Raw genomic sequence first — 26520 nt, forward strand, 5'->3', positions numbered from 1 at the left:
ATTATTTAGGAGTTGATGTGACGTTTCGATAACAGATGTTGTATTCAGCTCTTCAAGTCACCGTCACTCAACAATTAGAATTATACATTGAAATTATAAATTTTAAGATAATTATTGCATACTTATACCTCAATCGACAAGTTATTCTGTCAAAAATATCTAAATTAAAAAAAATACAATCTTTAAGTTAATTAATTCACCAAGTTTTATTCATCAAAGGTCACACTTAATTATATCAACCAAAATAATTCAATTTGAAAATTGACTACCTTGAAATAATTAACCAGTACAATGTAGGTTGCCTAAGGATTTGGTTACGTTATATACTAGGATAGGAGTTGGCGGGACCGGAACGTAGACAAAGTCTTAACATTGACCTATGTTCCTACTATTTATTAATATAATAATGATGAGGTTTATAAATTTTTATTTTTTATTTTATAACTCAGGATAAAGTTCCTAGTATGTGATTTAGAGGTTACTTACCTCTCCGTGAAAATTGTCTATTATCATTTTTATTTTGAACTGATTAGTTATGAGCAATCTAGACTGATTTAGTGATTCACCTCCTTATGTCTTTTGCCAGTTAGAGTTACAAGACGGGCTTCATTCATATTTTATATTCACGTATAATAATTGTGATCTTTTCTATAAATAAAAAATAATATGTAACCCTAATATTCACATAATATTTGATTTGACATCAAAATTGAGGCTATCACTAAGACAATATCTTCATATATATACTTGTAATAAATAATTGTATTGGTCATATATTATATCAACTTTTAAACAAAACAGACTAAATTAATTACTTGCAAATAATAAAATTAAATTATTTATTCCATATATGAGGCGTAACACTTTTATAGTATTGCAAAAAGAAACTATATTATTGTGGAAGGGAAGATTGTACGTGAATGTTTCCCATAATTAGTGAGAAGATTAGCAATTGAGATATGGTCATTTATAAAATATTAAGATTCGACATCTTTGGGACAAAGACAAGAGAGTAAGAGGATTTTAATTTTAATTGGTTGTAATATATAGTTTAGCATTATTATTATTATTATTATTATTATTATTATTATTATTATTATTATTATTATTATTATTATTATTATTATTGTTGTTGTTATTGTTATTGTTATTGTTATTGGTATTGTTATTGTTATTGTTATTGTTATTGTTATTGTTATTATTATTATTATTATTATTATTATTATTATTATTATTATTATTATTATTATTATTATTATTGGAGCAATGAGGTACCGGCCACTACAAACCACATCGGACGACTAGCTCTTTTTTAATTTCATTGGTCAAGACTATAACACAAATTATCCAAATAATGAATATTAACATTTAATAGATATGCCATCTTTTACAATTATGCCATAATTTTTACTAGAAGCCCTTATTTGCTGCGCATATATAGTTATAATTATATGTTCTTCTTTTGTTTAGAGGTTAATTAGCCTAACCAGCACATACTAAATCCTAGCACCCTTGGGATTAAAATTCAACATGACATAATTAATTTAATCATCACATTCTCTCAAATACTCTATCGAGCCGGAACATATATTGGGGTTAGAGATTATTTTTTGAGGAGAAGAAAATTTAACAAGACATATCGTTAAATTCAATAAAGTAAATATTGAAACAATTATCTAAATAGATGTAGCTAATGAGATCTAGGTCTTGTTAAAGGTTGGGAATCCTAGTTTTTACAAAAGTTAGGTGGCAGCTGATTATAAAACATTAATTGGGAACGGGAAAAAGGAGGAAGAAGTAGTTGGGAAAACCAAGGATGGATGGGATATATGCTTTTGAGATATTATTTCATTCGTGTTGACTTAGCCTCTTTTTGCATGGGTAAGAGGAACCAATTCTATATAATTTGATGACAGCTAATTGAAGAGAATTAGTGACGCGATCGATCGAGAATTTTACATATCCAATTTGACTCGATAAATGTATTGTGCCTATAAAGAGTCCATCATATTAGGTCTAATTTTACATTATATCAGGACTTAATTTTGTGATATATATTGTCCAAAATCTATTATTTAAGGAGCAACTAAGCTATCTGTGTAGTCGATTTTTACATATTTTTAATTTACGAGAAAGCTCGCAGTTACTACTATACCTTAAAGTGTACTTTTGATGAAGTTCATCTTGTGATCTTAGTTGGATGTTAGGCTGCGGCTTGGAGAAACGAGTCCAACATCCTGGTGGCGTTGACTGTTACACAAGTATAAGGAAATAAAGTTGTGCATTTGCTACTGGCTAGCTATAACTTTTGGAGGTATAACAACTGGTATAACAAGAAGTCATGGGTTGAGAGCATGTTGTGCAGTTGAGGTTAACATATATATGCTGGCTTGGGAGGGTGATTGATGGACGATGACTTGGAGAATCGAGTCCAACATCCACCATCAAAATATAGCGATGATTGCTACGCATGCAAGTATAAAGAAATGAAATTGAATTTTCATTATTAAATATAGTTTTTGACGTTGGTACAGGCAAAGGATCACAACTTCACAAGTAAATTAGTTTAGGTTGCCTATAATTGACCAGTTCAAATTTAAAAAACTAATAGACAACTCTTACACACCAATTAAACTTGAATTTCTGTGATTATCAGTCCAATTATTCGAATTAAATTCGCTGAGATTATTTTTCCATGATTGTGATATTTTTGAGTTGTTGCATGCAAGGATTCTTGCTGGTTTTCCTTTAATTTTCCTACTAACTATACGCGGAATGCATCTATGCTTGTATTAGGAGGATTATTATTGGATGGTTTGGCGGACCTTCCATTACAGCTGTCCGATATGCACTAAGGTCACTCCATTGATAACGACTTAATTAGATTATAGCTACAACCCACCATTACGAAACCTTCTTAATTAGTTGTTAATTATACAATCAATTCAAGTTAGTTCTCATGTGGATTTGAAGAGAAATAAAAGCATAATTATATTTGAGTTTTTTGGTGTGGTGGTTGTTGTTAGTCTTGGCCTAGTTGAGCTATATAAATTGCTTGAGTTTTTGGAAATTATCTTAACTTTGAAACATAATTAGATAAATAATTAGATGAAATATAATTAAGTATACAATTATAAAAGTAAAAATAGCAAATTTCACTGTTAGTCGACGAATATTGTAGCATTGTCATATTTAGTCTTGTTTTTTTTTTTAATTTTAATTTTAATTTTGTCACATTATATCCTTGACTTTTATTTGCTTGTCATAATTAATCATATGTAATTTTATCATTCAAGTCTCTTGGCTCAACATGTAATTACTCTCATTATATTCTCGTGTAAACTCTTTTAGTTGAATGATTAAATTACATATTTGCCATATTTATTAAATGGTAGACTAACAAAATTTTAAAAGGATATATGACTAATTGTGGCAAGCAAATAGAAGTCAAGGACTGATTAATGGTGTGTTTGGTTCAATTCGCACATGGGGATCAAATACTTGGTAATGATAATAGATTTATATTGTGGACACAAAAATTGGTTGTTAGAATATTTTATAATTAGTTTTATTAATTAATTAGGATGGTTATCTCAAAATTATTTTAAATTTAATTTGTTAGTATTATATTACTATTAATATTTATCTTAGTTTGTTAATTAGTTAGGATTGGTTTATCATTTTCTTAATAACTATATATGGTTGTAATTTGCTTGTTAATGGCTATATAACACCATTGCATGCCAAATGAAATATAGAATTTGAAAATTTTTGAGATAGGAAACTAAATGTTTTCTAGAACTCGGGAAAGTTCGACCATTTGATCATGGTGATTCTGACTTATCAAGTGTGAAACTTCACTTGTGGCGTCATCCGAAATCCTACGTATCGATCACCGTATAACTCGGTGTGGCCGAGGACTTATCAAAAATCACAAAAACAGACCCTTACCTAGCCTAAATTAAACTTTTTAATCAAATTTCACCTAACCTAATAAACTGTTCTAAAATATTATTTTAGTCCGAGTGTGAAGAGAAGATCGGGCCAACCAGATTCGCATCAATTTTGATGAAAGTATAACTGTTCTAAAATATTATTTTAGTCCGAGTGTGAATAGAAGATCGGGCCAACCAGATTCGCATCAATTTTGATGAAAGTATAACTATTCTAAAATATTATTTTAGTCCGAGTGTGAAGAGAAGATCGGGCCAACCAGATTCGCATCAATTTTGATGAAAGTATTTTGCATGTTTGGTAGTAGGGTGGAATTGGAATGATTACTAATATTGATGTTTGGTTATGTATGACACTATAATGGAAATAAAAGTTTTTAAAACACAAAAAAAAAAAAAAAAAAAAAAATCAAGACAATTGATCCTAATATAATGATATCCAAACTTAAAAATCATATTACTAATAAAATGGAATGGAATTCAAGAGAACACCAACTGCAACACATCATTCAATTTCATCCTAGATGATATTAGAGACTTAGCTACGAGTTTCCCTAATGTTAATTATCTTTGTATTTTCTAAACGATCCACGAATAAAGTAATCCATCTATTTGCTAGGGACGCTTTATTCATTTCTACTTGCTAGGGACGCTTTAGATTTGAATTTATTTTTTCTTTTTCTTTTTCTCCCACATTTTTATCTATTTCCTAATGGATATATATGCCGATACAGAAACACATATATAGAACATCTCAAAGAAATAGTTTATGTTAGAAACAGAAACTTAGAATTATAACAATAGAAACAAATTATTGTTTTTTTTTTTAAATGTTGGGCATGGGTCGGATCAGCCGAGTTCACCCCCTGCTCAATTCAAAATGTTACATTGTGGCTTACCATGGAGGGAAGTGGTTAAATGAATAATGTCCACCTAGTTATCACCAATTGGTTTTAAGTAGGATATGACAACCAGATAGTCAAAAACTCTGTGGTTAAGCGTGTTTGACTTACAACAGTCACAGGATGGTGACCACCCGGAAATAACTATAATGCAGTGTTGAGATCCAGCAATTGGTATCAGAATCGAGTCACGGGTTCGAATTGATGGCGAAGCGAAAGCTGAGTCCAGTCCCGATGGGACGTGGGCGCAGGTCTGGCCAAGTCTATGTTGGAAAAATTAGCTTAAAATGGCATAAAATGGCATATTAAGTGGCTATTTTGTGGTACAATTATCAGTGGGGTCCACTTCCGATTTGGGTCGGGTCAAAGTGAATTCGGGTTCTTCGTAGTGAGACGAAGAGATTGATATATTGTACGCTCAAAACGGATAATGGGTGAATGAGATATTGATTCTCAAAGTAGACCCATTTGAGTTGGGAAATGAAGGGAAAATAGTGGACTTTGTCCCACATAGGTTTGGAAACAAGATTTGCCCCCCTTAAATACATGAGCTCTTTTGAAGCTTGTAGAATTGTATAGCATAGAGGCTCTCTCGAATGGGGGGGGGGGGGGGGTGCAAATCAAAATCTAACTAGAGGAGATCGAAAAGGCTTGAAATCAAGCCTGAGCTCGCGTGCGACGGCACCTGCGGGCACGAGTGTCGTTCGGAAATTGGCTGGCCTTGCGGGCTAAGTTATGCCAAACTTCGGTATCATTTTCCAACTGGTATAGTCACTTGTTTCGGTCGGAACCGAACCGAGAGCACCTACTCTCGTGCTACAGAGGAGCAAGAGAGGTTGTGGTGCACCGAGGGCACAACTCTCGTACATCTGTGACCTACTCTCGTGTTACAAAGGAGCAAGAGAGGCTGTGCTGCACCGAGAGCACAACTCTCGTGCATCTGTGACCATGAGAGTGGTGCACTCTCGGGTTGCACCACAGTGCGCACGAGAGATGTACTCTCGTGTTGCCTGGTCCGTGTGCTCTCGTGTGAACCTGCACCCCAACGGTCTGAAACCCGAAAGTTCAGCCTGTTGTATAGATTAAACTCATCGGTTACGGAATTATTACTGTTTTAATTCCAATTTTAAATTCTGAGTTTAATCCTACTTAGTGGGTGACCGTTACAGGTGTTATACAATTGGTTTAATACCAATTAAAGGCCATGTTGAATGTTATCCCTTCCAACATCCCTATATAAAGAGAGGTAGAGCAGTAGTTTTTTATACAGTACGAAAACGAAAGGAATTCCAGTAGCTTTCAGCTTCCCAAAACTCTGCTTCTACTCTCTTCTTTACCAACTAGTGTTCTCTACTTTGCTTTGTTTGCCGGGTTCCTTGTTTAGGTGCTTAAACAAGGAATCGTAGCACGTTTTATCCTTGGGAACCTAGGCTACAAAGCTCCTAGCACTTGTGGGAGGTAGCAAATAAGGTTTTAAGGAAAAGAACTTTGTGTTCGAACTCGTGCTAAACCTATACCCAAACACTCAACCTTTTTCCTTCCCAGTTTTTCCTGTTTTCCCATATAATATTAATCTTTCCGTAGGATTATTATTATTTTGGGATTTTTCCACCATATTACCCAACAATCTTAAAACCTTATATCTGTTTCCCGTTGGTTGTTTATCTCTAATTTCCTAGAAGAAATGGAGAATCCAGTTTTGCCAGCTCTCGAGGAGGAGAATGTTGTTGAGAACAACAATGGTGGGAATGGCAATAATGTTGCTAATTCCCAAGCTACACTAGTGAACGTTGGTTCACAAGATGGTGGGAGCACCGAGGGATATATTCCCATGACTCGGGTACCTACGGTACCGAGTGGTTCGGCCGAAAGACCGGAGAAGTTCACCGGTAGTGGATCGAACTTCAAGAGGTGGCAGCAAAAGATGCTGTTCTACCTGGCAACTCTCGGCTTGGCGAGATTCTTGACCGAGACGGTTCTCGAATTAAGGGAACAGGATGCCCAATCCGTGATGGCAGTTGGCTATTGGAAGGATTCGGACTTCCTATGCCGAAACTACATCCTGAACGGATTATGTGATGCGTTATACGATGTATATCGCAAGATTGGCACAGCGAAAGCGCTGTGGGAAGCCTTGGATCATAAATACCGAAGTGAGGATGCCGGCGCAAAGAAATTTGTGGTTGGCCGATTCCTTAACTTCAAAATGGTTGATTTCAAAATCGTGCTAAGTCAGGTTGAAGATTTACAACTAATCTTTGATGAAATCCGTGACGAAGGCATGACGTTGAGTGAAGCCTTCCTAGTAGGATCTGTTATCCACTTGCTGCCTCCAAGGTGGAAGGACTTCAAGAATTACCTTAAGCATAAGCGAAAGGAAATGAACCTGGAGGACCTGATCCAACGACTCCGAATTGAGGAGGGGAACAGGACAAATGATGGGAGAAATTCCGTCATTGTTGGCGCTAAAGCCAATGTTGTGGAGCATGTTAAAGGCTCCAAGAAGAACAAGAAGGACAAGCAAAAGCTAGGTCCGAAAGGAGACATTACCAAGAAGAAATTTCATGGAAAATGCTTCAATTGTGGCAAGACTGGCCACAAGTCATCTGAGTGCAAAGTTCCAAAGAAGAAGAACAAGAGTTCTGAAGCCAACATGGTTGAGGAAAGCAATCAGAAGGAGGTCAAGATTAGCCTTTCAGCTATGGTGACCGAGGTGAACCACATGGACTCTAACCCACAAGAGTGGTTCATCGATACTGGTGCAACAAGGCATTTGTGTTGCAACCGAGAGATGTTCAATACCTTTGAGACCGTTGAGGGCGAGAAGGTTTGGATGGGAAACTCTGCTCAGTCTGCTGTGGAAGGCGTGAGCAAGGTGGTTCTGAAGATGACCTCCGGGAAGGAACTGACGTTGAACAACGTGCTGTATGTTCCAGAGCTGAGGAAGAATCTGGTGTCTGGCTCACTGTTGAACAAGCATGGCTTTCGCATGGTGTTCGAGTCAGACAAGGTTGTTTTGTCTAAGTTAGGAATGTTTGTAGGCAAAGGTTATGTAACTGATGGGCTTTTTAAGCTCAATGTAATGCCTATTATCATGAATAAGAGCAGAGTTACTTCCGTTTACTTGCTTGAGTCTTCCAATTTGTGGCATGGTAGACTAGGTCACGTTAATTATAATTCTATACGTAGATTAATTAACATGGACCATATTCCTAATTTTCAAATTAACACAAATAACAAATGTGAAATTTGTGTTGAGGCAAAATTAACGAAAGTACCTTTCAAATCGGTTGAAAGGGAAACTGAACCACTAGAATTAATCCATAGTGATTTGTGCGATTTTAGATCGATACAAACGAGAGGTGGTAATAAATATTTTATCACGTTTATCGACGATAGCACACGTTATTGCTATGTGTATTTGCTTAAAAGCAAAGACGAAGCCTTGGAAAATTCATTCTTTGTAAGAATGAAGTTGAAAACCAACTTAATTGTAAGATTAAGAAAGTTAAAAGCGATCGAGGTGGTGAGTACGAAGCACCTATTGGTGACTTCTGTGCGAGTGTAGGTATAATACACGAGCGTACTGCACCTTACTCACCTCAATCGAACGGTGTTGCCGAACGAAAGAATCGTACATTGAAAGATATGATGAACGCGATGCTTATAAGTTCGGGCCTACCTCAAGACGCATGGGGTGAGGCTATTTTGACAAGTAATTACCTTTTAAATAAGGTACCCCACAAGAAGCTTGATAAGACTCCTTATGAGTTGTGGAACGGTAGGAAACCTTCCTACCAGTACCTGAAAGTGTGGGGGTGTCTTGCCAAAGTTTTGGTGCCAACACCTAAGAAAGTAAAGATAGGTCCTAAGACGGTGGACTGTATCTTTATTGGCTATGCACATAATAGTAGTGCTTATCAGTTCTTAGTACACGAGTCCCATAATCCGGACGTACACGAGAACACGATAATAGAATCAAGGAATGCATCTTTCTTTGAAAATGTATTTCCTTGTAGGTCCAACGAGGGACCGAGTTCGTCAAAACGAACATTTGACGAAGCTATGGATAATGATAGTGGGGGATCCGAGAGAGAACCCGAGCTCGAGCCGAGACGCAGTAAGCGGGCGAGAGTTGGAAAATCATTTGGTCCTGATTTTCTAACTTACTTGTTGGAGTACGATTCGAGTACTCTAACTTGTTTATTAGAAAATGAACCCGATTTTCTATCTTGTTTGATAGAAAACGAGCCTCGAACGTACGGAGAAGCCGTGACTTCTACAGAAGGACCAATGTGGAAAGAGGCTATTAAAAGTGAAGTGGATTCTATTTTACAGAATCACACTTGGGAACTTGTTGATCTTCCTCCGGGTAGTAAACCCTTAGGATCCAAGTGGGTCTTTAAAAGGAAGATGAAACCCGATGGTTCCATCGAGAAGTATAAGGCTAGGCTTGTAATCAAGGGTTACAGGCAACGCGAGGGCCTTGATTACTTCGACAGATATTCTCCCGTGACGAGAATAAACTCCATTAGAATGATACTTGCTATAGCCGCGCTGTGGAATTTGGAAGTTCATCAAATGGACGTTAAAACCGCTTTCCTAAATGGCGAACTAGATGAGGAAATCTATATGGAACAACCCGAAGGGTTCGTGGTTCCGGGCCAAGAAAGGAAAGTGTGTAAGTTGGTTAAATCGCTGTATGGTTTAAAACAAGCGCCTAAGCAATGGCACGAGAAGTTTGACCATGCGATATTGACTAATGGGTTTAAAATAAACGAAAGTGACAAATGTGTCTACGTTAAAGAAACGATAGACGGTTATGTCATTCTTTGTTTATACGTAGATGACATGCTCATCGTTGGTAGTAACGATCGAATGATCAAGTCTACCAAAAACATGTTAAATGCGAGATTTGACATGAAGGATATGGGTTTGGCTAATTTAATCCTCGGGATTAGAATCATTAGAAGACATGATGGTCTGGTGTTAAGCCAATCACATTATATTGATAAAATCCTTGAAAAATTTAACGAGGATAATCATCAAGGGACTAGGACGCCATTAGATCGAAGCGTTCATCTAACCAAGAACCACGGGGAGTGTATTTCTCAAGTAGAATATGCTCGGGTTATTGGTAGTTTGATGTATCTAATGAGCTGTACTAGGCCGGATATTGCCTTTGCGGTTAGTAAACTCAGTAGATATACGAGTAACCCCGATGCCATGCACTGGACGACAATAGTGAAGGTTCTGAAATACTTAAGGTATACTCGAGACCTTGGACTGCACTATGGGAGATATCCTGCTGTACTTGAAGGGTATAGCGACGCTAGCTGGATATCCGATATTAAGGACTCCAAGTCCACGAGTGGCTATGTGTTTACACTAGCCGGTGCAGCTGTTGCATGGAAATCCTCTAAACAGACCGTGATAGCTAGATCCACGATGGAATCTGAGCTGATAGCCTTGGACAAATGTTGTGAAGATGTTGAATGGCTACGCCATTTTTTAGAGGATATTCCTAATTGGGAAAGACCTGTACCTCCAATGTGTGTGCATTGTGATAGTCAAGCTGCAATTGGACGAGTACAAAATCATATGTATAATGGTAAGTCTAGACATGTGCGTCGTAGACATAATACCATTAGACAACTTCTCACAACTGGTGTTGTCTCGATTAACTACGTAAAGTCAATAGACAATATAGCGGATCCGCTAACCAAAGGGTTATGTAGAGTAGCTGTGGAGAAGTTGAGACGAGGAATGGGTCTAAAGCCCTTGGTATAAAGTTCTATAGTGGACACCCAACCTAGCTGGCACCTAGGTTCAATGGGACAACTAAATTATGGAACGGAGCGTGTCACTGTGGGGGGTCTCGGATTCCCTACCACTCCTCATTAGAAACAGTGGCTCCCGCACAAGGTTAGCATGTTAAATGCTTTAGTGATTCGAATGTCGGTTGACATATGTGAGTATCCGGGATACTCGGGAAAGAATCACCTATGTGAGAGAGAAGTGAGGGTCGCTTCAAAGGAGAATTGACGGGCACAATTCTTCACAAACTCTTGCAGAACCAGGAATGGTAACCCACGACCAAAATGGGCACAATCATGAGAACAAAGCATGGTTGGGAGGTTCCTGTGTGAGATATGTCATCGTCTACACAAACGGCAATCGGTTCAAAGACATCGCGTTCTACCGTACAGTCAGTAGAGTAAATGTATCTTCACGAGGGAAGGTTCAAAGGGTGTGACACTACCTATCCTATGCAGGGATCGACTGTTGAACACAGTTGTTTCCGATTTTAAAACTACCCCGAAAATCAATTTTCATTCATGTGGGGGATTGTTGGAAAAATTAGCTTAAAATGGCATATTAAGTGGCTATTTTGTGGTACAATTATCAGTGGGGTCCACTTCCGATTTGGGTCGGCTCAAAGTGGATTCGGGTTCTTCGTAGTGAGACGAAGAGATTGATATATTGTACGCTCAAAACGGATAATGGGTGAATGAGATATTGATTCTCAAAGTAGACCCATTTGAGTTGGGAAATTAAGGGAAAATAGTGGACTTTGTCCCACATTGGTTTGGAAACAAGATTTACCCCCTTATATACATGAGCTCTTTTGAAGCTTGTAGAATTGTATAGCATAGAGGCTCTCTCGCGCGAGGGGGGGGGGTGCAAATCAAAATCCAACTAGAGGAGATCGAAAAGGCTTGAAATCAAAATCAAGCCCGAGCTCGGGTGCGCCGGCACCTGCGGGCACGAATGTCGTTCGGAAATTGGCTGGCCTTGCGGGCTAAGTTATGCCAAACTTCGGTATCATTTTCCAACTGGTATAGTCACTTGGTTCGGCCGGAACCGAACCGAGAGCACCTACTCTCGTGCTACAGATGAGCAAGAGAGGTTGTGGTGCACCGAGAGCACAACTCTCGTGCATCTGTGAGAGGCTGTGGTGCACCGAGAGCACAACTCTCGTGCATCTGTGACCACGAGAGTGGTGCACTCTCGGGTTGCACCACAGTGCGCACGAGAGATGTACTCTCGTGTTGCCTGGTCCGTGTGCTCTCGTGTGAACCTGCACCCCAACGGTCTAAAACCCGAAAGTTCAGCCTGTTGTACAGATTAAACTCATCTGTTACGGAATTAATACTGTTTTAATTCCAATTTTAAATTCTGAGTTTAATCCTACTTAGTGGGTGACCGTTACAGGTGTTATACAATTGGTTTAATACCAATTAAAGGTCATGTTGAATGCTATCCCTTCCAACATCCCTATATAAAGAGAGGTAGAGCAGTAGCTTTTTATACAGTACGAAAACGAAAGGAATTCCAGTAGCTTTCAGCTTCCCAAAACTCTGCTTCTACTCTCTTCTTTACCAACTAGTGTTCTCTACTTTGCTTTGTTTGTCTGGTTCCTTGTTTAGGTGCTTAAACAAGGAATCATAGCACGTTTTATCCTGGGAAACCTAGGCTACAACGCTCCTAGCACTTGTGGGAGGTAGCAAATAAGGTTTTAAGGAAAAGAACTTTGTGTTCGAACTTGTGCTAAACCTATACCCAAACACTCAACCTTTTCCTTCCCAGTTTTTCCTATTTTCCCATATAATATTAATCTTTCCATAGGATTATTATTATTTTGGGATTTTTCCACCATATTACCCAACAGTCTAGTCCCAAGATGGGGATGATGAGCGCGAAGGATAAGGACCGAGTTGAGCATGCTACACAACTGGGCTTGGTGTTCAAAGGTTGCGTCAGGTGCTGGGAGTGGATTGTTGGGCATTGGCCAAGTTCAACCCCTGCTCGACACGGGTTCGAATTGATGGCGAAGCGAAAGCTGAGTCCAGTCCCGATGGGACGTGGGCGCAGGTCTGGCCAAGTCTAGTCCCAAGATGGGAATGATGAGCGCGAAGGATAAGGACCGAGTTGAGCATGCTACACAACTGGGCTTGGTGTTCAAAGGTTGCGTCAGGTGCTGGGAATGGATTGTTGGGCATTGGCCAAGTTCAACCCCTGCTCGATTTGAGACGTGGCGATGTGACTTACCATGGAGGGATGTGGTTAAATGGTTAATGTCCACATACTTATCACCAATTGATTTTGAGTAGGATATGACAACCAGATAAAAAAAAAAATCTATGATTAAGTACAGCGCTAGGATCCAACAAAAAATAATTTGGCTGAGGGTACCTCCCCTCCCTCTTCTCATTTTCTTATTCTCCTCCTCCTCCTTCTTCTTTTCCTCTTTATTTTCTCTCATTTTCTTCTTCTTGTCTTTCTTTCTTATTTAGGAGAAACAAAAGCATCCAAAATTTGAATTCACTGTCAAAATTTTCCAACCACCAAAAAAGTGATTAAAAAAAAAAATTATGTATGTATATTTTCAACGTAAGAAATTGAGTTTCCGACCACTTACTAGTATAACTACCACAAATGATGGATGGAAAAGTTATTTTAAAAAAATTAAAAATTCCGTTCATTATTTTGAGTGGTCAGGAGAATTTTAAAATACATAATCCTATATTATTTCACTTCTATAATATTATTTTATGATTATTTTATGTACTATTTTTTAAAAATATTATCGATATGATTCTTATAAGATAGTATCTGTTCTATATTTTCTCAAATATTTTCAGACCAAAGAATCTAGATCTGTCATCAAAATTCAAATCTATGATCATTCATTTGGAATTGTAACGAGATATCATCACATTACAAGATAGTTGACATTTTAAGTACTATTTATAGCACCACAACTGACTATATAAACCCATCACTTTCTATTATTTATATAATTAGGGTTAATTGCGCATTTTATCCTTTAAGTTATATGCAATCATTAATGTTTTAAAGTTTTTTTTTTTTAACTAAGTGGCTTGTGGTCCATTGATATCGGATTGTTCTCTTATGTAGGAGGTCTAGGTTTTGAGCCTCCGTGTGAGCGTACTGACATTGTAGTACAGTACACATTTTTAACCCCGTCACACATATATTCAAAAGATCTAACCATAAGAGGTCTATTACATATAAAATAATAATAATAAGTTTAATCCTCAAATTTAAGGATCTATCACTGCTCTTTTTTTGGAGATGGGCCGGGTGAATGGAGTAAATCGGAAGATGTGCCTCGACTGACTAACATGATACAAATACTTGTACATTAGTGGAGTAATATAAGTGCTCACAACAAAGTCAAATTTGTACCTCTCTTTTTGGTAATTGGTAGGATTTGAACCGTACACCGACAATTGCTAGCAAAGCAATGCTTATGTCAAAACAAAACAGATCTAAAATGCTAACTCAATTATTAGGATATTTGCGTAGCCAATGCTTACTTGAACCATAGAAATGGAGTGGCTTGATATAACATCTCTCTTTTACTTTTATCATATAAAGAATTTGTTTTCTTGTGCATGTTGTATGTATGCCAACATGAATTATTATGTGTAGATAGAGGTGTTCTCTTTTGGTACAAGTCTTGTCTATCATTTAGGTTGTTTACTCAATTGGGTTGAGTGATGCAGCTGTTTCAACAACCAGTCTCTTCACTGTCCTTTCTGACTAATTCAAGATATATAGATTATCTTTTCACACACTTGCACACCAAAGAAATAATTGATTAATCAACATGGCTCATACATGAGGATAGAGTTAGTACGCCATGATTCATCCAAATAATCCAGTGATTGTGACTTTAATTTGATTAGTATCAGATTTTCCTATAAGTTATTATCAATTATTTGTTCAATTGATACTTGAGTAATTAATATAATTTTATCCTTTAGTCTTATTAGATCTATATGCCGGTGTTAATAGGGATGGAAATAGCTAGGGCCTATGGTCTAGCCTGACAAATTATTCTATGGACCTGTGTCCACCTTGCATGGTGGTTCCGGATTCAAAAATACACAATTGTCTACTTTAGTAAAACACAATTTACCTACTGGATGTTCACAATTTACATACTGAATGTTTACAATTTACACACCGAATGTTCACAATTTACATACTGAATATTCATAATTTACATATTGAATGTTAATAATTTTACATATTGAATGTTCACAATATACATACTAAATATTCACAATTTCAGTATGTAAATTGTAAACATTCAATATATAAATTGTGCACTTTGACTCGGGTCCACCTTGCAAGGTGGACCTGGGTCTATGGCATAACTGTCGGTTTAGCCTAGTTTGGGCCTAATCATGTGTAGTCTATTCACTAAAAATGTCAAGCAATTGTTATATCGGGCACCATGTGCGCCCTAAAAATCCTTTGTTTCGTATGTACATAATTGTATAGTAGAATATACATAAATCCATAACATAATACACATAATCTAACATAATACATAATACACATAAACTCGATCTTAACGTAATACACATAAACTCTTAACATAATACACATAAACTCTTAGGGTGGTGCACGATATAATTTGCCAACGTCAAGCTTAGACCGATTTTAAAGCTTATTTAGCAAAATAGGCCCAGACCTATATCTATAAGACCTCATATTCAAGGCTACATGCCTAACCTATTTAATATATATATATATATATATATATAGTTAGGTTCGGGTGCAAAGATGGTTGCAAGTGAAACGTGCGGTTGAATCTCAGTCATTGATCAACTCATCTTTTAAAAAAAAAATTCGTCACATGCGATCCACAACAATGTGCACTGGAAAGCATAACAATATGCACTGGAAGAAAAAATTTGCATTGTAAAGCACAAAAATATGTAACAACTATTGAAAAGACTAAATTTAATACATGATCTTCAACACAAATCATAAAAGATCACAATATTCAACTAAAATTAGTAATTAGTTGATACTGTTTATACTGAGTGGTATATTTATGCGGTCGTAAGCAAGGCTCGGATCTCTTACGCGGGTCGGGAAGGTCCGGTCTTGCCTCGTCCCAAAGTCCCCTCCAAGGTGCATTTAATGCGCTATTTATAGGGTCAGAAAGGTGGGTCACACCGGGCCTCCGGCATGTTAGACACGTGGTGGGCATGCACCGGGTGTTACTTGCGGCCGTGTCGACGTCTGCCACGCGGCGCTAGAGGTCTGACTCCTCCTCCCCTCTGGCCGAGAGTCGTCCGAGGGCCTCCGGTCGGGATCGCCCAGCAAACCGGTCACTTCCCGGCGGGTTCTTCGAGGTGTCCTGCTGCCCGGGGGTCGACCGTGTCTACTGACCCTTACCGGTTGGGAAGGGTAGGGGCTCACTTCCAAGGGTCGGGTAGTGACCCGGTCTCGATACGGTCGGGCACCGGGTGTACATCCTTAGGATCGAACATATATCCTTATCACATAGCCCCCCTGGCTCGGGGCCAGACGACGCCTTGCTGGAGGAGGGGCTCGAGCCAAGGCCATGGGGGAGTGTGTCCGGGGTTGAACTCTCCTGGATCGCGGATCACCTGCACCCGCATCACGGGCCGTTCTTGGACAAGGCGAGGCACGCGTCAGTTGCGCCGTCCCTCGCGATACGAGCCCAAAAAGCGGGACGCGAGGCGTTTCTGCGTCAGCCTCTCGCCCCTATAAATAGTGGCTTGGCTGGGGTCCCACTACGCTTTCCTTATTTCTTGCCAACAACCGGACGTTCCCGACCGGCCATCCCAAATTTCAACGCAGCTTCTAAGTCTTCTCAACCGGTAAGTGAGTTATTCTTCTCTTTCCCTTCTCTCCTTATCTTTATGATCCTAGAATCGTTTAGGCCCTTAGAGATAGGTCGGTCGTTGACTCGGGCGTCTTTTAAGTGGGGCATCGGCGTCTGAACACTACTTCTCCCCCTTGATCTTTTAGGGGCGCAAGCATGTCGAGTTCTGACAGCCAAAACTGCTCGGCACGGGATTATGCAGCCGGCAGCGACGATGGGTCGGCGAGAACGGAGTCCGAAAGTAGTTCATCCCGTCGTTCCGATTCGACGAGCCACGGCGGTGCTCACTCTCCTCGGGCAGATGCTGATAACACGCTGGCCGTCGGGCGGACCGGTGGCAGTGGTGTACCGAGCGAAGCTCCCACGCCCGGTCACGCTGCGGAGGAAGACCGGCCGCGCTGCGGGCCGGGCGAACAGGGTGACTCTGCCGGGGCGCCCGGTACTTCTGGGCAGGATCTCCCAACCTATGGCAACGAGGGACGGGGCTTGCCGCCGGGCGTTATGGCCGCGGCCTTGGACCCTTCGCTGTCTCCCAGGTCGGCAGCCCAACTGGCTGACGACTTGCTATCTAAGAAGAGGGTTTTTTTGAGCAGCATGTCCGTCGAGAAGCACCAGAGCAAGCTCACCAAGAAGGAGGCCGAGGACGCTGCTACCCTCTTGACCGGGCAAGTTCTGTTCAACACCCGGAGGTCCCAAGGGACGGTCGTCGAACGGACGCAGGGGCTTTGGTTGGGGATGCACCTGGACTCCATCAAGACTCCCCTGTCCTACCCGTTCAGCCCCTTTCTCCTCGCCTTCATGAGGCACTACGGCGTTCTCCCGGGCCAGATCTGCCCTAATGCGCACCGGATTATAGCGTGCATTTCCCCAGATCTGCGCCCGGCACAGTTTAGTCTGCACTGTCGAGCTATTCAACTTTCTATACACGGTTCATCCGCTCGCGGCTCGGTACGGGGGCGGATTTCTGGCTGCTCAGACCCGGAGTCATCACTGCAACATCGTCAATCTCCCGGAAAACAATCGCGGCTGGAAGAACCGGTTGATCTCGATCGAGTATCGTTGGCGGCTCCCGGTTAAGAGGTCTTGGTCGCGCCACTTTACTGCGTGCAAGAGTCCCTCTCCCACTCGGGCTTTGAAGGACCCTGCGGCCAAGATTTCTTCCGAGTATTACGAGTTCCGTATCTTCAGGTCGGCCACCGAGTACGAGGAAGCCCATCTTGAACCGCCCCGATATGACGAACCGGAGAAGTACGTCCCTCGGCGTCTCGAGGTGACGGTTGCTGCGCCACCGGTCGCGTTGGCTTCCGATCAGGAAGGTCCGTTAGTGGATCGTTTACGGGCTATGGGACTTCTCTTCTGTCTTCCCCGTTCTTTCTTTTGGTAGGGGCTAACCAATTGTTACTTCCTCGCAGGTATGAAGCCCGGACGTACTTTCCAGACGGCTCCTTCGGCCGTTAAAGTTCCCCGACCCAAGGCCGCTCTTGGGGGGAAGAAGATGGTGGCGCCCGACGCGCCTTTGACGGCCGTTCCAGTGACGTCCGTCCCGACGGCGGTTCCACTTGACACAACCGCCCGGGTTGACGAGTCGGGTCCGACCCTGAGCAGCGGGTCGGATTTGCAAATCATTAGGGCCACGGGCAAACGTGGCAAGGAGAAGGTGGGGGAGTCAGAGGGGGTCGTCAAGCGGGCACGCCGCCAAAGTCCTCCCGACCTTACCCCTCTCATGAACTCGCTGACGGGCGGCGACCTCCCGGGCAACCCGCTGGCCAAGATGAGCGCCATCTTCCCGGCCGAGGATGATATGGCCGGGTGGACCCCCGAGCAGGTCTCCGAGCGCGGTGCACAGAGTCTCGTGCAGGTATACTTACTTCCTTTCTCTGGTTTAAATCTCAAGTCTGCTCGTTCGGCTAACTTATTTTATTTCAGCTCACCCGGGTGCTCACGTCGCTCTACTACCGCTCGAAGGGCGGGTCGGAGAGTGATGCCCTCAAGAAGGAGGTGAAGGAGCTGAAGAAGAAGCTGAAAACGGCCGAGGACGGCAAAGACATTGCCGAGGCCATCGCAAAAAAGGCGTTCGGGGAGACTGCCGCGGCCCGGAAGGAAGCGGAGGACCTCCGCCTGCGACTACAGGATCCGGTTGGCTTGGCTGCCAACCTATGTCAAGACCCGGCGATCGCCGAGCGGTTTTTCCGGGAGTTCATCAAGCACAAGGTGGCCGAAGATATGATGTGGGTCTTCGGCAATTGGGCTTATGCTTCCGGTCAGCGGGACACGCATCGGGAGGTGAGATCCGCTTTGACCGAGGTGTTCGAGGGAGATGATCTCAACACCATTTTGACTAACCTCCCGGAGAGCGTCGCCGACCCCGGTCCGATGCCTTACACGGAAACCGAAGCCGAGCCCTCCACTGCTGTCGAGAAGGACCCCGCGAAGTGAAGCATCGTCAACTGACGTTCGGGGTTTTCTTTTCCTTTGTCTGTAGCTACTGCCTGGGAGCCCGGCCCCACTGTGCCGGGCGTTTTAAATGCTCACTCGACCGGTCTTAATGACATTTTGTTTTTCATTCGGTTTATCCCACTTTTATTTATCGTGTTTGCGTTATGTCTTTTATTTTTGCCTTCAAGCGAATGTCGTTTTGGGTCTAATCACGGCCCATGTATAACCCCGCCGGCCGAGTCCCGAGCGGGCTATGACGGTCGGTCAATTGCCGGTCGGACTGCAAAGGTAAGGAGGCAAACGCGAAAAAACGCGTGTATAGCCCCCCGAGTCCGGAGCGGCTATGACGGGTCGGTCAGTTGGCAGGGTCGGACTGCAAAGGTAAGGAGGCAAACGCGAAAAAACGCGTGTATAGCCCCCCCCGAGTCCGAGCGGCTATGACGGTCGGTCAATTGCCGGTCGGACTTGGCAAAGGTAAGGAGGGCAAATCGCGAAAAAAACGCGTGTATAGCCCCCCGCCGAGTCCGGAGCGGGCTATGACGGTCGGTCAGTTGCCGGTCGGACTGCAAAGGTAAGGGAGGGCAAACGCGAAAAACGCGAAAAAACGCGTGTATAGCCCCCCGAGTCCGAGCGGCTATGACGGTCGGTCAATTGCCGGTCGGACTGCAAAGGTAAGGAGGCAAACGCGAAAAAACGCGTGTATAGCCCCCCGAGTCCGAGCGGCTATGACGGTCGGTCAATTGCCGGTCGGACTGCAAAGGTATGGAGGCAAACGCGAAAAAACGCGTGTATAGCCCCCCGAGTCCGAGCGGCTATGACGGTCGGTCAATTGCCGGTCGGACTGCAAAGTTTTAGCGACATTATGGTCGTTTAGGCAACAAAGGCCGGAAGTTTAAGCGACATTGTGGTCGTTTGGACAACAAAGGCCGGAAGTTTAAGCGACATTGTGGTCGTTTGGGCAACAAAGGCCGGAAGTTTAAGCGACATTGTGGTCGTTTGGGCAACAAAGGCCGGAAGTTTAAGCGACATTGTGGTCGTTTGGGCAACAAAGGCCGGAAGTTTAAGCCGGTTTCGGCTGCAGCGTGTTGGCGAGATTCTTGTTTGTTGGTGGAAGGACGATTTTCATTGCAGACATCTAAATAATGACGTTACAACATTCGAGCCAACTCATGTGGTCTCAGGAAGAAAAGTACAATACAACAGGTTCAAACGGGAAATGAAAGAAACAGGAAATTACAGCTCCACCTATGACATTCTATTGACGGAACATCACCAAATTCTCTGAGTTCCACGTCCGGTCGACCGGTCTACCGGTTGTCGTTTCGAGCTTGTAGGTACCCGGGCGTATCACTGCTGACACCACATACGGTCCTTCCCAGTTCTGCGCCAATTTCCCTCCTTCTTGAGGTTGGCTGGCTTCGCGTCTTCTCAGTACGTAGTCCCCGACTTGGAAGTAACGCGGACGTACCCGGACGTCTCGAGTGGCTTTGATCCTTTTTTGGTAGTCGGCGATTCTCTGGGCCGCTAGGTCTCTTCTTTCTTCGATACAGTCTAGATCTAAGGATCGGGCTGCATCGTTTTCTCCTTCGACGTATCGACTCTCCCTTGGGCTCGCAATCCATGCTTCAACAGGTAGGCGTGCTTCGGCCCCATATACTAAAGCGAAGGGCGTTTCGCCGGTCGCCTCTCTCGGGGTGGTGCGGTATGTCCACAGGACAAACGGGAGCTCATCCGCCCATGACCAGCCGGCTGAGTGCAGTTTTTTCTTTAGACCCTCTAAGATCGTCCGATTAGCATTTTCCACTTGGCCGTTCCCCTGGGGGTATGCTACGGACGACCGGATGGATTTTGTGCCGATCGTTGCTAGGAAGTTTTTGAAGTGTTGGCCCTCGAACTGTCTTCCATTATCTGTAACAATCTGCACCGGCACCCCGAACCTTGAAACCACGTTTCGCCATATGAAACGGGCACACTGTTGTGACGTGATCGTCGCGAGGGGTTCCGCTTCCACCCACTTGGAAAAATAATCTATCGCAACTATTATGAATTTTCGTCGCCCCGACAGTTGGGGAAACGGTCCAACAATGTCTACCCCCCACCGCGCGAAGGGGATGGCTGTGCTGACCGGGTGGTAGAAGGTAGCCGGTCGTCCGGGCATCCTTGCAAATATTTGACAGGTCTCACACTCTTTGGTGAGCTTCTCACAGTCGAGCTGTATCGACGGCCAGTAGTATGAGCTAATGATCGCCCGCCCTGGTGGGATGAGCATATTCCTGCATGTAACTCGTCCATGACTAGTTTGGCTTCAAAGGCGGATAGACATCTCATAACCGGGCCCCCGTACGACCGTCTGTACAGCCGACCTTCCTGTATCTGGAACCTTGGTGCTCGGAGCTTGGCTTTTCGGGCTCTCGCCTCATCATCCAGGAGTCGACCGTCTTCCAAGTATCCCATTATATCGGTTATCCAATTTTCTTCGACCGGTTGAATCGGCAAGACTTGTCGGTGGTCGATGGAGGGGTACGGTACGACGAGGACCCGGGCTACTCGAGAGATATGCTCGGGTGCTTCCACGCTCAACTTCGAGAGGATGTCAGCGTCAGCGTTGTCCATCCGGGGAACATGTTGAACTGGCATACGTCCTGAAAGTGGTTAGACGTTCGATCGCTAGATCTCGGTAGCGTCCTAGTCGTTCGCCATTGACTTCAAAGTCTCCCAAAACTTGCCCGACTACCAGTGACGAGTCTGTTCGAGCCCTTACGCTTTCTGCGCCGAGGTCCCTTGCAAACTGCAATCCTACGACGAAGGCCTCATATTCCGCCTCGTTGTTTGTGGGAGAGAACTGGTAGATCAGAGCGTAGTAGACCTTGAATCCTTCAGGGCTCGTGATGACAACACCTCCTCCGGAGCCTTTCCGACTGCTTGATCCGTCGGTGGCGACTTCCCACCATGAAACATCTTGAACCTGCTGATCTGCGGTTGGGGTTTCCCTGGCTGTACATTCGGCGACGAAGTCTGCTAGCGCTTGTCCCTTGATAGCCGGTCGAGGCTTGTACTCAATGGTAAACTGTGTTAACATCATGGCCCATTTTACAAGGCGGCCGGAGGAAGAAGCCGTGCGAAGGACGGCTCCGATCGGTTGGTCGGTTAGCACTCGGATGACTCTGCCCTGAAAATAGGGGGTGAGTTTCTTTGCAGTCGTGTAGAGGCGAGTACCATCTTTTCGAGGCGGGAGTATCTGAGTTCCGGGCCTTGGAGGGCGTGGCTGACATAATATACGGTCGTTGTACACCGTCGGAATCCGTGCGGCATAGCGCAGCGCTCACAGCTCGGTCAGAGGCAGCCAGGTAGAGGTCAAGGTCTTCGCCCGGTTCGGGCTTGGAAAGGACGATCGGAGATATTAAGTATTCCTTCAATTCCTTGAATGCCGCCTGACACTCCTCATCCCACACAAATCCATTGACTTTTCTTAGTGTCTTGAAGAAGGGTAAAGCCTTTTCCGCCAGCTTGGATAGGAATCGACTGAGAGCGGCCAGTCTTCCGGTTAGTTGCTGGACTTCCCGGACTGTGGTGGGCGGTTGCATATCCAATATAGCTTTTACCTTAACCGGGTTGGGTTCGATTCCCTTCTTCGTCATCATGAATCCCAAAAACTTCCCGGTCTGGACGGCAAACGTGCATTTTGCCGGGTTTAGACGCAACCGGTAGGTGCGCATTACCTCGAAACATGCTCGAAGATCCCGCGCGTGGTCCGTCCGATCTTTACTTTTGACGAGCATGTTGTCCACATACGCTTCCATCGTTCGACCAAGCTGTCCTTCGAACAAGGCGTTGATCATCCTCTGATACGTGGCCCCGGCATTCCGTAGTCCGAACGGCATGACTCTATAACAGAAGAGTCCGTCTGGAGTCACGAAGGACGTTTTGGCTTCATCTTCCTCGGCCATCAAAATCTGATGGTACCCTCTAAATGCGTCCATGAAGCTCATGAGGTCCGCCCCAGCTGTGTCATCGACCATTTGGTGTATGCTCGGTAGGGGTATGGGTCCAACGGGCATGCCTTGTTCAGGTCTGTGTAGTCGATGCACATCCGCCATGTTGGTGGTTTGGGCACTAAAACAACATTGGCGACCCAATCGGGATAAACGACCAGTCGGAGGTGGCCGATCTCGGTGAGGGTTTTGACTTCATTTCTGACAAACTCCCGGCGGTCATTGGAGAGATGCCTTGTCTTCTGTTTCACTGGTCGTGCTGTCGGGCTAACAGCCAACCGGTGGCATATCACTGTCCGGTCCACTCCTGGCATGTCCTCCGGTCCCCATGCAAAGATGTCTGAGAACTCTCTTAGTACGAATAAGACAGCTTCCTTGATCGCCGGGGGGAGCTGCCGTCCAATGCGGATCGTCCTTTCCGGGCGGTCGGCTTGTATGGGGACCTCTTCGACCTCATCCGACGGTTCCGGCTGTTCCTTCCGTTCAGCTTCCGCTTTCTTGGAGATTGAATTTACTTGGGAATTCCAGGCCTCCTTTCTGTCGATTGCCTTTTGGTAGCACTTTCGGGCTGATCGGACGTCTCCTCGGACGACCCCTACTCCTTCGGGGGTTGGGAATTTCATGCATAAGTGGGGCATGGAGATAATTCCTCCGATCGACACGATCGCAGGTCTCCCTAAGATAGCGTTGTGGACGCATCGAAGGTTGACGACGATGAATTCCATCATGGTTTTGATCGTCCGGGGTCGGTTGCCAATTTCTACCGGCAATGTTATCTTTCCCTCCGGATGGATAGTATCACCAGTGAATCCAGATAATGGGGTCCCGATGGGTAGGGCTGTGCAAACCCGACCCAACCCGACCAACCCGTCCGATCCGAATCCGAAACCACCCCATCCCACCCGCCCGTGGTCCGACTGGCCATATCCGAACCGAAGGCATAAACGACGTCGGATAAAGGAGGTCGGATAGGGTTTGGTTTTTTCCCATCCGACCCGTCCGACAACCCGATCTAACCTAGGGTTATGTTTTATGTGTATGCTAGACGACGTCGTATGAGGTGAGTATATATGCATGTTGAAGCCCTTGTGAAGCCAGATGCGCAGCCCTACTCTTCTGATTCTTCTCTGAGACTCTCTCACTCTCAGAGCTCTTCTCTCGTTCTCTGCTCTCTACTCCTCTCAATCTCACCCTCTCATTCCTTTGAGTCTCTCACAGTCTCACCTCTCTCTAGTCTGTACTCTTTGAGACTGAGAGTCTGACTGTATGAGACTCTGACTCTCTGTGGACTGTGGAGTCTTCGACTGTCCGATTGTCCGATTGTCCGGTGGGCGGTGGTCGACTGGTGGAAGCCCTTCTCGAGTTGGTGGTGGAACGTGGACTGGTGATTAGAGGCCCTTGTTCTCCGGGGAATATTAAGGGGAAACCAAGTAAATCAGAAACCCTAGTTTTTGTTTTTGTGATATGTTGATTCTTTTCTCTCTGTATGTTCATATATGCTCGTATATTATTGTTAGATTATGCGATGTTGTGTTCTATTCTCTGATCTATTATGGTGGAAGCAGAAACCCTAGTTTTTGTTTTTGTGATCTGTTGATTCGTTTCTCTCTGTATGTTCATATGCTCGTATATTATTGTTAGATTATGCTATGTTGTGTTCTATTCTCTGATCTATTATGGTGGAAGCAGAAACCCTAGTTTTTGTTTTTGTGATCTGTTGATTCGTTTCTCTCTGTATGTTCATATGCTCGTATATTATTGTTAGATTATGCTATGTTGTGTTCTATTCTCTGATCTATTATGGTGGAAGCAGAAACCCTAGTTTTTGTTTTTGTGATCTGTTGATTCGTTTCTCTCTATATGTTCATATGCTCGTATATTCCTGTTAGATTATGCTATGTTGTGTTGTATTCTCTGATCTATAAAGGTGGAAGCAGAAACCCTAGTTTTGTACCTGTGATTTGTGTGGACTGTGATATTGTAATCTGTTGAGAAGTTCCAGATTGCATCTCACTTGTCTCTAATTTTGTACTTGTGATTTGTGTGGACTGTGATATTGTAATCTGTTGAGAAGTTCCAGATTGTATCTCACTTGTCTCTAATTTTGTACTTGTGATTTGTGTGGATTGTGATATTGTAATCTGTTGATACTTGAGAAGTTACAGATTGCATTTATTGGTGGAAGCCATTAAATGTTAAAATAAAAGTTAAAGGCTTGAATGTGAAATTATCAAGTTTCAAACTTGAAATTTCCATTTATTGGTGGAAGCCATTAACTGAAATCCAGATAATGATGAATTGGATACAATTCCTGAATCTGGATTTCTTTCATTATTTGAGTATGTTTATGGATGTATTACCCTTAATTGAATATTTGAATGTAAATATGTAAATATGTAAATATGAAAATGTGAAATCTTGATACATGATGACACAAAAAGTGTCTGAATCCAGATTTCTTTGTATGTTTATGTGAATGTGAATATGTGATTGTTGGCTTGTTGCCTTTGCTGAGTAATTGATGCCCATCATTTTAGATGGAAAGCATCAATGTTCCTGACTCTGGACCTCAACCCTCAACTCAAGAGGGACATGGAGGACAAGCCCAAGGCACTGAGACTCCTGCTCAGCAGCCTCAGGTTGCTCCTGCTGTTCCTGCAAAAAAGAGGAGGGTGGTTGAGTCTAGATCTCCAGTCTGGGATCACTTTGAAAAGATCAAAAACTCTGAAAATATAGTGGTTCAAGGCAAGTGCATTTACTGCCTGAAAGTGTTTTTCTGTGAGTCTAAGAAACATGGCACATCATCTTTGAAAAATCATATGATGGCATGCCTTAAAAATCCTGTCTCAAAGGATATGAGACAGTCCCTTCTTACATTCAATACTGTTTCAACTTCTGCAACAGAGGCTCCTGTGGGGGTTTTGGGGACTTGGGTCTTTAATCAAGAAGCCATTAGAAGGGCATTATGTGAGATGATCATAATAGATAAACTCACTTTTAGGTTTGTTGAGGGTCAGGGGTTCAAGAAGTTTATTCTTGTAGCTTGTCCTAGGTTTCAGATTCCTTCTAGGTGGACTATTTCTAGGGATATCTACCAAATCTTCCTAGATGAGAGGTTGAGTCTTAAGAAGTTGTTTAGGGTGGGCACCCAAAGGGTCAGTTTAACCACTGATACTTGGACTTCTGTCCAAAGGATTAATTATATGTGCATTACTGCACATTTTATTGATGACCAGTGGAGGCTTCAGAAAAAAATCATTTCCTTTGTCCCTGTTTCTTCTCATAGGGGGGAGTATATTGCCAAAGCCTTAGAGAGTTGTCTGTTGGAGTGGGGGATTAAAAATGTGTTCACTGTGACAGTGGACAATGCTTCTTCTAATGATACAGCTATGAGATTTTTTAAAAGCAAGTTGTTGTCTTGGGGGGGTTCTTCTGTTAGGGTGCAGTATATGCACATGAGGTGTATAGCCCATATTTTAAACTTAGTTGTTCAAGATGGCTTGAGGTTTGCAGATGAGTCAGTTAAAAGGGTGAGGGATGCAGTGAGATGGGTTAGGAAC

General features: G+C 43.2%; 1 long non-coding RNA gene across 1 annotated transcript; it reads left to right on the forward strand.

Moving 5' to 3' along the window:
* LOC109178415 lies at positions 1-25617 on the forward strand. The gene is made up of 3 exons (XR_002053705.1): positions 1-11; positions 2269-2276; positions 25498-25617. It is a non-coding gene; the product is annotated as an uncharacterized LOC109178415 (long non-coding RNA).
* Positions 25618-26520: the final 903 nt, after the last annotated feature.

The sequence above is a fragment of the Ipomoea nil genome, unplaced genomic scaffold, assembly GCF_001879475.1.
Source record: "Ipomoea nil cultivar Tokyo-kokei standard unplaced genomic scaffold, Asagao_1.1 scaffold0177, whole genome shotgun sequence".
In the NCBI taxonomy this organism is placed as follows: domain Eukaryota; kingdom Viridiplantae; phylum Streptophyta; class Magnoliopsida; order Solanales; family Convolvulaceae; genus Ipomoea; species Ipomoea nil.